This window comes from Pempheris klunzingeri, chromosome 8, assembly GCF_042242105.1.
Source record: "Pempheris klunzingeri isolate RE-2024b chromosome 8, fPemKlu1.hap1, whole genome shotgun sequence".
Classification (NCBI taxonomy): domain Eukaryota; kingdom Metazoa; phylum Chordata; class Actinopteri; order Acropomatiformes; family Pempheridae; genus Pempheris; species Pempheris klunzingeri.
The window spans coordinates 12,814,776-12,828,670 of record NC_092019.1 but is presented as its reverse complement, the minus strand read 5'-3'; positions in this window follow the sequence as shown (position 1 = coordinate 12,828,670).

The window sequence follows — 13,895 nt, the reverse complement described above, 5'->3', positions numbered from 1 at the left end:
GATGCCCAAGCCACCTCAGCTGGCTCCTCTCGATGTGGAGGAGCAGCGGCTCTACTCCAAGCTCCTCCCGGAGGAAACTCATTTCGGCCGCTTGTATCCGTGATCTCGTTCTTTCGGTCATGACCCAAAGCTCATGACTATAGGTGAGGGTAGGAACGTAGATTGACCGGTAAATCGAGAGCTTTGCCTTTTGGCTCAGCTCCCTCTTCACCACAACGGACCGATACAATGACCGCATCACTGCAGACGCTGCACCGATCCGCCTGTCGATCTCACGCTCCATCTTTCCCCCACTTGTGAACAAGACCCCGAGATACTTGAACTCCTCCACTTGAGGCAAGGACTCTCCACCGACCCGGAGATGGCAAACCACCTTTTTCCGGTCGAGAACCATGGCCTTGGACTTGGAGGTGCTGATTCTCATCCCAGCCACTTCACACTCGGCTGCAAACTGCCCCAGTGCACACTGGAGGTCTCGGCTCGATGAAGCCAACATGACAACATCATCCGCAAAAAGCAGAGTTGCTATCATGAGGTCCGCAAACCGGACCCCCTGCGGCCCCTGGCTGCGCCTAGAAATTCTGTCCATAAAAATAATGAACAGAACCGGTGACAAAGGGCAGCCCTGCCGGAGTCCAACATGCACCGGGAACAGGTTTGACTTACTGCCGGCAATACAAACCAGACTCCTACTCCGGTCGTACAGGGACCGGACAGCCCTTAACAAAGGGGTGGTGAAGAATCAAATATATTATACAATACAACATACTAGACTTCCCTTGATGTTTTCAGAGTCTACCGGCTTTTATCAAACTGGAGGCATTCTGGACAAATAAATATTGGAGTCAACGAACTAAAACCTTTCATGAAAACATTTTCTCAAAAATTAGACAAGATAGAAAGTAGCCTAAATACCCCCAGGAACATCACGAAAAGCAACAGTATGCCACATCTCCAGCCTATAAGGCACAGAATGTAAATAAAACGTCTGGTCCTTAACTCTCACTGTGTCTCCTGTGTAAAGAAACAGATTAATTAATGGATTTACAGTGAACTCTCCAAACCTCATTAATGTGAATGTTTGCCTCCCATAATGCCATCGACATCAGGCAGCACACAGCACAAACATACCAAAATAGAAGTGCTGGCATACAGGCGATAGGAGGGGCAGAGTATCTGCGTGAGTATGTGTGTGATGTTGAGAGAAGGCAGGCAGAGGAGCCATTCTGAGAGCTCCCTTACCCAGCCTATTCCCTTGACATTATACTCCCGAGATTCCTCCACGCTTTATGTGAACGTTACCTCTTTGAAAGATCAACAGAACAGACCCTTGATGACATTAATAAGGACTCTGCAGCTGCGGTGGAGACACCGCAGCAGCAGCAGGTGGGAAAAAAAACAATTTCACTGTGGATGTTTGTGCCCCCACAGCGCCCCGGGTGGTCAATCTACGATCATGCTGTTACGGGGTGTAATGTAGGTGTTGCAGGGGAACAATTGGTAAACAGCCTCTAATTGATGTGTCTATAACCTTCTTGAAAACACTCAGAGGAAAAACAACATGACTAGTAAGGAGCAAGTTGCTTTTTCATTAAGTACATTGCTATAAAAAAGACAAATTTGTTGTTTTCTTTCGGAGGATTAAGGGCTTGGGAGGTTTTATTAACAAAACATCTATCTGATGGCATCACACATGCTTTACTGCCGACTATAACGCTGAAATGGCTGACGTATGCCATTAAAATACTCAACAAAGAATACCAAGGATTGTGGGCTTCGATATATGAGCCATTTCTAAGTTAAATTTCCATCCCCTCGGGCTGCAAACGTCCAGCCGCAGCTCCTCATTTTCGGAAGGAGCAAAATAACAATGCCTGTATGCTCTGCCACAAATAAAGTGCATCTGTTTGGCTCCTCATTTCCATGCAGCTGTCTGGCTCTGGGAGAGCCGATGATAGATCTCCTGACTTCCAAATGAGCTTCATGAGAGCAGCCTTCATTTTGCAATAAAATCTAATGTACAGATGTAGAGGCTAACAGCTCATATAACTGTCCGTGTGCTGTCAGAACAGCTTAACATGGTTTATGCATTATAAACTCCCATGCCGTCCTGATTTGTGTGCGTCTATTGTGAAATATGTGCAACATCACACTGCTTTAAGTCAAATAATTATAAGTGACTGAATCTGTTTGTACATTGCATATTATATCAGACAGGTGTGGAGCAACAGCAACTGTCTGAAAGCTACTTTTTGAGGAGTTTTAGTGCTGCCATGAGGAGCCTTAATGAATCCATTCTTGCCCCAGAATGAGCCACTGTGGTGCAAGACAGACACGCGGCGTTATTATAAACACACAAACACGACTGCGCCGTTGAACCGCCGTCCCCTGCAGGACTGTGCTGTCTGCTACAGATGGGTTCAGTGTCTGTTCACACTGAACCAGGCTGGCTACACCCCTGCTATAATGGGCCTTATCTGACAAAAGGATTAGTGTTCAGCAGAGCAAAAACACCATTTAGCCATGGTCAGCTGGGAGGGCGCTAGAAACCCCTGTGTGATGCATTGGCTTTGTGATCTCTCAGCAAATGAAAGGAAACAGGGGAGCTCTGACTTTGCCTCATTACTACAGCATGCATTTATTGGCATTAAGGAAGAACGGGGTCAAGACAAGTAACCAGCATGGCTAAGAAAATGTGAAAGCATGAGAACAGGACGTTCACTGGGTGAGGTTAACTAGCCTACTTGGTTAGAGATTACAATTAGTAGGCCACAAGAAATCACATAAATCTAGTCATTCCCCTGTTTTACTGCAATGTTATGGTTGTTTTAGACTCTCAGCTGACAGCAAATATAGTATTAAAGTGAGTTGATGTTAAAAAGCCAGTAGAAATATGTTTAAAAAAATGCATTTCAGCTACAGTCTTTCTGTGGATGGGGCTTTGACATGGATCAGTGGCTTATCTTTTGTTCCACTTCAAAGGATCATCTGCCATTAACCATCATCTTGGGGTATTTGAAAATGCCACAGTAAGACTTTAAGCATTTAGAATATCTTTTCTTGTTTGATGAAGCTCTTCCACCTGCTGTGTTGAAAAAATAACAGCCTGGAGTTTACCTCACCCTACTGAGTGGTGGGAATCATTATCCCCCAAGCATTAACTATTGCACTAATTAGAAAATAAAAGGAATTTAAAAAGTAAAACATTATATTTTTCACACAAAAACCAAATCCCTTCATGCAAATTTGCACATTGTTATCTTACAAACTCTGCAAAGTACAGACAGTATATATGCAAAATAATCAAAAACACTTTTAAAGGGCATCCCACTCGTCTTGTCACTGTTTCTATGGCAACAATTAACTTCACCCCATCAGGCATTTGAATTTAAGATAAAGGCAGAGCATTCAAAAGTGTATCTGTCACAAACATCGGGTTGTACCCCACAGCTCTACTGGTTTGGAACTGACAACTTTGTGTAGCAGCTGGTGTTCCTTTGACCTCGGCGATGGCCTGATCCTTCTGTAGACTGAACAGCAGTGATTCATCTTCACATGCTGCCCTTTGCCTCTTCACCAGCAGAGGATCTGCACTGTCTACCAAGCTGTGAAGATACAAAAGCACTTTGTTTTCAAAAAGGGTAAAAAAAAAAAACTAAAAAAAACAACTAAAAAAACCAACACATTAACATGGGCAGCTTTTGCTTTGGGGCTCCTGTATGCGAATGTATATGTACCATTGTTTAGTAATACGTGCACATTATAGACACTCAAATTCACTTTAATGGTTATGTTTATCCTCTTAGCTGTATCTGACTGCAAATGAGAAAACTTTTACAGCATGTATGACTGTTATTTTTTAATCGATTTTCTTCCCCATCTGAATGGAAAGCTTGCTTGCTTGTGCTGGACTGTGTCAGTAAATTCAATGGATGGTTATTAGCTTTGCTTCATCACTCCCCTTTAGCTAGGATAACTGTTTTCTTTCTTATGACGCCTGTCTCTCTTGAGCGGGAAACGATTTTCATAACCAGTATGGAGAGTTGTAAAAAAAATACGATCTGATTTCATCTTTAGTATTCTTTTACTGGTAACGAATCAGAGCTATGATAAGATGCATCTCTACTTATTTGCTATGTACTCTTCTTTTTTTTTTGGGAGGGGGGGCAATAGAAATGGTGTAATGATGACACTACACTACTGGTATTATCATTCCTGTGCAGTGTTTTGCTAAAAGGAGGGAAGTTAATCAGTTTGTGCAGGATGATTTACTGCATGTTTTTTATCCTAGCACATGCAATTGATCAACCCAGCCCATATAAACGCAATGTGGTTAAGCCCTAGAAAATCAGCAGCAAATGTATTGTTGCATGTAGATTTTGTCAGTGCCAAAACAAATAAATATAAACATTTTTTTTTATCATATTTCATTATATTATTTATTCAGTGTCCCATTGGATTTCCCCCATTCCTACCATTCTATCTTCCTCACATTTACGTTGTTTATGTTTAAGTCCGATGAGATTCACTTCTCTTATTGCTTTGATGCGATGAGCAGCAACTCTAGCAGGTTACTATTGATTTTGCAGGCTTGATGAATCAATCATCCGCCTCAAACTACAGGTACATACAGTGCCTTGGGTGGCTGTGGCTCAGGAGGGAAGCAGCTGCAGCATTGGTCTGCAAGGGTTTGTGTGAATGGGTGAAGGAGATGCAAAGTGTAAAGGGCTTTGTCTGTTAAGGCAGAAAAGTACTATATAAAGTGCAGTCCATTTACCCCCCATTTTACATACTGAGTGAAAATAAGGAGTCCTTTTTTGCTCCATCTCCCACTGAGTTCCTACTTCACTGATCTCATCTGTGCCTCTTCAGAGCCATCCATTATCTTCCACTATCTATAGAAGCTTATCACACACAATGCATGTTGTACTCCTAAAGCAGCTGCTGCCATCAGACACACACCGAAAGCTAGAATTACCATATCTCACATTTTTCACAGTTAAGATGTGAGTTGCAGTGTTTACTGAAGCAAAATATACTGCACTGCCTATAGTGTCATATGCATTATAGAATACAGCCCATTTTCTCCATGCCGTCAGATAATCAAGTTGTGGACATGGCTCTGTTTGAAGTTAAGTGGTATGCGTTTCCCCTGACATTTCTTTTTCTGAACACGCTCAGTAATCGATCCAACGAACGCATATCAAAGTCAAATAAAAATGAACACTCGCATTCATTTCATGAAATCTGTAAGGACAAGAGAAAAACATCTCTGTAAAATTCTGTTTTCCCAAAAGCAGATAATATGATAATGCTTGCCACAGATGCTTGCTTGGACTGCAATCACTTTAAGCCTCCGTCTGAACAGTATTTAATGTTTGAAGTGGCTGCTACAAACAATTAGAGGAATCAAGACCCTTTTTCTTGTCCCTTTGTTTGATAAAATGTCCCAAAGGTGTTTTACTGTTGCGGCACAGAGTCCTGCACTCTCCCATCCCTGTCTGTTCCCCTGGGCTCCAACATCCATGTGAAACAGCAGCCCTGTTGTTCAAACAGTTGAAGTGGTGGAATGAAATTAGCAGAGAAGCAGATCTTTTAATTAGGCAACAAAAGAAACACTTCACAGGCACCATATTTGCTATTGATACTGTAAGCATACAGGAGAGAAAATACATACTTATACGTTGCTAACATCCTTTTATATTATATCATATTAAGTCCTTTTAAAGCTGCAATTTAAACACAATAACCTGATCAAAAACAGGTGCACTTTAGTCTGCATGTCTGTATTCTATTTACGCCAGAGCCTCATTGATCTTGGTTGTAAACAAACATTATCATCAGGTACCAATGTCTACAGAACAACATGTCCCTACCTCAATAATTCAACTCTTACACTTGTGTGGAGGATGTGACATTGTGCAGCAGATGGTGCAGGTGCAGCACTTTACCGCTCAGAGGCATAAGAGGAAGAAACCACGCCCCGAGATTGAAACCCGTTCAATGAGCGCTCGTCAGTTTAATCAATCGCATCAGCCGACGACAAATGTCACCTCCATTAAAAAGAGACCCCCTTCCCAGGTGTTTGTGAGACAGGAAGTCTGGGTTTATTCTCGCTAAGACGAGTGATTCACAGAAGAATAACAAATTGCAAATACACTGGAGCATATGTTGTGGTTTACTGACATTATTTGCAGTCGTCTGTATGCGCACTTTACTTGCAGGGCAACAAATCTCACTAATAAAAGAAAGTAGTAAGAATGAAACAACAAAGACTTAAGTTATATAATAGCTATTTTTTCAGGATTGCTAAAACAAACCAACTCCAGTCCATACAGAAAATGTTAAAGGAGCTTGCACTCTTTGCACTATTTGTCTTTTTCTTTGTTTTTTTTATGTTTGTCGAGTGGGAGTGTTCTGGACTTGTGTAGTTGGATGAAAGCAATGAATCCTATTTGCCTTTGCTGTTTGCGCAGGGATTTCCAAAACCAGGCAGAGGAGATTGTTGGTCTGCACTCAATTTACATTCTCATTCACTCATTCACCATCTGAAGGAAGACATGATGCCTCATTGGTGCACGATAATCACGTCATCATGGAGGATGTGTTTTGGCTCTTGTACTGATGACAGCAGGAATATGAATTGATTGTTTAGATTTAGAATACACATTTTAGCATAGACACTGTCCTTTATGGTAAAACAGAGAATAATCTGCTCACTGTTGGGTGTAGATGTATAGTATAGTGTACCAAACATGGCAACAGATGCCACTGCTGAGCGCTATGAACTCAAGCAAGCTGTGAAGAGGGTTTAGCACCTTGTCAGGGTGCTAGTCACACTCACAGGCAAACAATATGTTAGAAATAATATCACCGGCTTCATGTATTTTGAGCCACTAGTGAAAATATCTAGAGCCGACACAGCCCTTTGCCCTTCATAGGAAACTTTTCTGAGAAGAAGTGACAAGAACTGATATTGAGCTGTTATGATCCAATCGCTGCCTCTGTCAAATATGATTTCTTTTACACAACTTTGCAGTTAGACCTTTCCACAAGTTCTCATCGTTTGGGTTTTCTAGACTCAGTGGTTTTGAGCAAACAAACACTTCATTGGATCCACGTTGATGTATTGGTAATTCTGCTCTCATTTACAAGGCAATTAGAAGTCTGCACAAGTAATCATCACTCCATTTGCAGAGCAGGGCATGCTTGAACAAATTATTGATAAACCTTATTGCAGGAAAATGAAATTCTTGGCAGGCAAGACTTTTAAGGGGGAGTCTTCCCTTGAGGATGGTGTGCATGTAATGTCCTTGGCACTCAAATGTGTATTAGCGACTCACAAAGAAACTGTATAGTGTGTTTGGTGTAGTCCCCTGCTAATCTGTTGGCTCCGCTTGCTGTTCTTCCTTGTTGAGCTTTATTTAAATTACATCAAAAAGCATATGGCTTATAATACAATAAATATTTGTCCTCTAGTCAGGAGAGCGTACCCTCAAAGGAGATACAGAGCTATAATGATGACAAAGAAGCCTTCCCAGAGCACAGCTGTGTACTTTTACTGTGCTGTAAGCAGATGTTGCACAATACCAGAGGCTGATGGCCAAAGTCTCAAACACTACACTTCATTAATTTCATTAGTTTGGTCCACTCCTCTGAGGTGAAAAAGATTGCACTGCATTGATTAGCATTAATTAATATTGACTGGGATTAATCTTGCAGAACAAGGCCAACATGGGCGAGCTCAGGTCATATACCGTAAAGAGATTTCTGAAATACCCACATTGATGCATTCATGTAATGATCACCATCCGAATTCCAGAAGTGGGATGCTGACCAGGAAGTGCAGTTCAACACCTGTGAGCAGAGTTTTTCTGTAATTAATAAAAGGAGTTGGAGTTTTTTGAACTGTGATACAAATTGGATAATATCTCACCTTGTCTAGATAATTAAAGAACAATATAATGGTGACCCATTACCCTGGAAGGCAGGCATTGACCAGAGGGGCTTAAGCTGCCAGAAGCAACAATCAAATACTAAACAAAACACATGCAACAAAATGCATGCAAACAGAAGAGTGTGGTTATGGAAATATACAGTAATATGGTAAGCTATGGTTAGTGTTAGGCTACTAAAACATTAGGTCTAGGCTGGGGAACGACTGTTGCTACAGTTAATAAGAATTATCTTTAAAAATGGCAACATTAGTCTATGATGGGATGCAGTCTTTAGTCTCCTGCGTGGAGACTGGACATGCTACATGCCCATTCACCAGGCCAATATACAAATACGTATCCTTGTTTTCATATATGACACACTTCCTGTGTTGGCTCGGCAGAGTCGTCCAATTTTGAAGTAATTCCTCATGGGGATAATGGGTTGAGGCAGCTTTGTGTGTTTTCTGTCTTTGTCTGTAAGCCTGTTTTTTTTTTTCTTCTGTTGTGCCTCTTTTTAGCCTTTTTTTTTTTTTTTTTAATTCCAATTATTGATATTTCATAATGTGTAAAGAACCTTCACTTTGTTTTGAAAGGTGCTGCTACAGTGAAGTTTCTTGTTCTTATTGAATACTTTATTCTCAAGGGTGTTATCGAAATATATTAAGAGACACAAGAACAAATAAAAGGTAATACAGATGCTGCAGGAGTGTAATTTTTCCTGGATATTAGAAGGCCAGAGACTTAAGTAGATTTAGCTAGGGATCTCATTCTTACCCTAAACTTTATTCATCTTAAAAATCCACCCTTTAAGCAGTGGTTACTGCAGCCAAAACAATGAGTGTATCTATCCCATCGAGCAAGCTGCAAACACAAACTTCTGGAGGGCTGTCTGCAGTTATCAATTTAAATATATCCTATTTTTTACCCACAGAGCCAGCATGGCAGAATTAAAAGTTGAGTCAGGGGAAGCAGTGGTGTATGGCCAGCCATTACTTATGCTTCGGTAATTTGATTATACTGACTCTGGGCAGCATGTTGTTTCACGCTCCTGGGGCTGGAAAATATCAAATTAATAATTGCAATTGACAGGCAGTCCATATGTCAGTGGTTGGGCTGATGGTCTCTTTGCCTCATTCACCCTCCCCTCACTCAGACACCGTGTGGCCAACTACCAGCAGGCCTAGCAAACCGCTGGGAATCATGTGTTTATTCCTCTTCCTATATATCCACGGGGAATACAGTATACATGCAAGACATGCTGTACAGCTCTTCTCACTCTTTTACCGTTTCTCTCCAGATTAGCTTCTCCTGAGAGTTCAATTGTATTCAAATATAGAAAACAGCTTGCCTTGAGCTTTAAGAAACATTTCAGGACTCAAATAGCAAAGCCAGACTGTCAAATAAAAACAGTAATAGTAAATATACATTCCAAATAACACTGTAAATCAAATTGTCACTGAGGTGGCTATCACCTATTGCTAACAGCTTAGCAACATAGACTAGCCTCAGCAGGCCTGTCAAGTTTTGGATTTTTCCAAATGCTGAAACAGTCTTCATGGAGCTGTGTATGTCTTATACCCTAGAGCAGGGATGCCCGCCCTTTTTTGGCTTGCGAGCTGCTTTTTAAATGACCAGGTCAAAATGACCTACCTACATCAAAAATGTTAAACATATATTTATATATATATACTGAGTATACTTTATATATACAATATATTTTGGCGTACACTGCATAACTGCAACTAATGTAATCCTTGGTATTACACATGAAAATTGACAGCAGTAATCCACATAGGTGACAAACAGTGATGGAACCATCAATATTGCACACAAGTGACAAGAGTAATTGGAACATTCAATACATTTATGGTCACTACTTTACTCTGATGACTTGCACTGAATGGAGTTGAATATCCCTTCCTATCATATTCCCTATCCCAGAATATCCCTTCTTTAGTAGATATAAATTGGAAGGCTAACTTGGTCACTTCGCTCACTGGAGTTTTGCTGTAGCTAGCGCGTTTGACCGCACTTGTCCCTGCCCGTGACCCGTAGCAGAGAATCAATCTCAGACTGGCCGCCCTGTACGTCAATCAAGTCGCAAACGCCATAGGGAGGATACATACATTCATTCATTTTCTAAACTGCTTAGTCCTAATTAGGGATGATAGATGATAGACTAAAATTTTCTTCTTTTTTTTTAATGGCACCTGATCTACCTGCACTACCTTCGCGATCGACCGGTAGATCGCGATCGACCGGTAGATCGCCATCGACGTATTGGGCACCCCTGCCCTAGATTTTAAAGTTTTCAATCAATCCATTTAACACATTTTGAACAAAAAGAATTTTGCCATAGTGAATGTAAGGAGAGATCTTGTAATTCATGCAATATGGAGTAAAACTAAGCCAACTGTGGCTCATACAGGAAGAACAGTCCATAGTGTTACAATCACAGTCCTAAAAGACAGAAGACTATGAGATGTTGGTGAGCTCTGAGGGGAATCACTGGGCTGCTAATAGAAAATATCGGAAAAAGAAATAGGATCTGACATAAGACATTATGTCAGACATACTTCTGTGTACAGCCTACTCAAGAGCCCTGCAGAAGTCAAGCACACACACCACAGGGGACGGAGGTGGTAGAAAAAAGTAAATGCCAGGAGGTGTCCTTCAACACACCACTTATGCAAACAGTGTAGGTCTGTTGACTGGACTTGGCGTAGGCAACATGGATTACTCATGATGCATCAACCAATGCTGGAGGAGCTCGTACACATTTTAGATAAGCCTTCTGTTTTTTTGGCTCCCAAACTCATCAAACTAATTTTTCTTTCAGAGACATTCAACAAAGTAAACAAAACACACAATGAAACACATACACAAAAAATCAGGTACAACTGCCCTGTTAGGAGATACAGAGAAAAGGCAGGAGGAAGATATTTACATCTTGATGGGTGCTTCTACACTGCTCAACTTACAAGGACACCACCACTTTCCTCACAAGTCAGGAATGTCCTCATATACTAAGAGCATATTTGGAGCTACAGACACATAAACACACATTTTAAAAACTGGAACGGTATGTATGTTGTTGAAAATTATTATTTTGAGCAAGGTTAACATTTTGTTATGCTTTGAAATGTTGTCTGTGAAATTACTGGCACAAAATGCAGGATGATGGCTCTCAGAGCTGTCTGACTTCCATTTTAGGATAAAGCCTCCTTCAAACTGTCAATGCTGATGGCTGCAGTAGACACAGAGCCACTGATGTTCATATACTGTAAATGATCGGTGTCAGAGAGTTCAGTGCTCGGGTTGTGCATGAAATGAGAGATCAGGTCAGTGTGAGGCCATAAATTGGACTCACCAGACTTTAAACACTCTGTCATGAAACAAGGAGGTGATTTAACAGAAATATAACATCCATATGTATATTAACTTGTTTATATACTGTAACCATTTCAGCATTGATTTGATACAGTATTTGTTGTATCTGTCAGGATGAAATGTCTGCACTGATCTGCACTAAGTTCACCAACCAAATATTCTTGTAAAAGTTGAGTCTATAAACAGATCGTCTTTATTACAAATAGAAACAACTGGCCTCCTTAAATTAGCTTTACTCCAAATAGTCAGGACATAATAATAAAAATGAATGCTGGTCTCCCTCAGTATGCTGTCACAAAGACACTGTAGAAACTGATACTTACATACTTATACAGCTAAAAGAAAATCCACTAATTACATGACAACGTGCGCAATATTGCTTTTCTGTGTGCTCAGATCAGTCAGTAATGCCTTGAGCTTTCGTAAAGTGTGTGTACAAAGCAAATTATTTAGAAACATGACCTGAAGCAAAATCTTTGGGTATAACAAGAAGATGTCACAAATTAAGCACTTCCACAAAGGTTAGTGTATGGCACTGATTATGTATTCACAAAGTGTTTGACAGTCAAACTGTTTTGTCTTAAATAATCTTATTCTATCTACATGTGGGTCACCACAGTAATGAGTTAAGCTGCAGAGCTCTTGTTGCTATTGTACTATTTTAAGCCACAAGAATGCAGCCCCTGTAAACTTAATTTGTCCAAGCTTGATTCAGTAATAATCCAGAGACAAAACCTGATTAATGTCTGGGACCGTAATTGTGTTGAGGACCATTATTATCTTTAGTGAGAGTAATAATGTATTAACTGATAAACTTTGATAGGTGAATGAGCTGAACTGTGAAGCTCCTGCATGTAAATACATGGGGGAGCGTCACTTGTTGGAGAGTCTGTGAGTGTCTGTGTGTTGCACATTAGGGGTGGCATAGAGAGAGCAGACATGTCTATATAGCACAGATCAGGCTGTGTCACATACATACATGCATTGTTTCTGCATGTTTTGCGGTGAGGAGCTGGATGGATGTATTTTGAGGTGTTGAATTTTAAAAAAACAGCATTTTGTGCTTTGCTATTTAGAATACCTTAAAGAAATTCTGTGGTAAACTAAGAAACGCACCTAGACTGTTGATGTTCAAATAAATCCTTTGGAAAAACACAAAAGGAAAATAGAAAATAATAAACATTATTTCACTTTGCTGGGGTTCTTTTGAAACCTCAGCAGTTATAGTGGAGTACAGAGGTAATGAAAGGAAGTTGTACATTTTATTCATTCATTAAATGTGGGCAGAAGCAGGATTTGTGTGAGTCTGTGAAGCATTTTCCTTTTATTTCACCATTTTAAAGGTATATAATATAAGACACTCCTAATATTGTTTGGATATGTTACTTAGCCTTCATAACAATACCATAGTTGTGTTGTGTTGTGTTATGTTACTGCATGTCTTGCATTGTGTTGTGTGAAGCATTTGCTTACAGATGCAGCAGACACTGGTCAGGGGACACCTAAATGAGTGTGAGTGCAACTCTGCATAATTCAAGACCTTCCTCAATATTGTTTTGACATGTTGCTGTGATCACTACCGTTCTGACAGCCACAACACTGGCATGTTAATTATTCACAGCTCTAAACACTGCTCAGATCAATAATTAACTAGAGAAGCTGAGAAGAATCACTAAAAGCATGGTGGATTGAAGTACTTTATAATGCATTAACACAAGCTTTTTATGTGAAGTAAGTCTTTTTTATCACTGATTTGATAAACATGTATCATTTGGTTGATTTAAAGAAAGATGAATGCGAGCCAAGTGAGCTGAATTTTGTGTGTCTTTTAAATGCACATAGTTCCTCTCCAAGTGCACACGACAGACATTTAATATAGACAATGAGCGAGACAACTCATTTAAGTGCTATTGGTGCGTATGAGTCTCTGAATCCACCATGAGGCCACGAGAACATTCACCTTGTTGATTTGCAAGGATTTTGCCGCTGTGTAGCTATGGGAGACTGACTTGTTTGTGTAAATAAGAGGTTGATGACTGTGGAAATTATTCGCCCACCACATTGCATAGACACAATCTCAACAGTTTAGGGTTCGGGAGATGGTGTTTCTTTGTTCAGTGGGAGGAGATGAACATTTGTAACTGTTTCTTTGATATGGTGCACCTGTGGAATAAAAACCACTAATAACTCAAAAGGCGTGTTATTATCGCACTTTCAGGTATTTTTCTGAAGCACAAGCTAAGGTTTCATTATGTAGTGGGAATGTTAACTGTATGTTGCTTGTGTTTGAAATTGCACTAGCTCTGTTGGTTTGTACAATCGGAACCACTTAACTACAATTGATGAATTCTGACACTAGAATTATTACTGCATTGCATGTGTGTACCTTGTATATTTGTCAAGTGATATACACTGTATATATAATTTTCTAGTAAATTGGGAGCATGTGTGATGAGTGATATCAAGTACAATACTGCAAATCCTTCAAATACAATTATAGCTTGTAGCTTTTAGATTGCCATCCAAGTAAATACTTGGAATCCAAGTAAATACTTGGATGGCAACCTA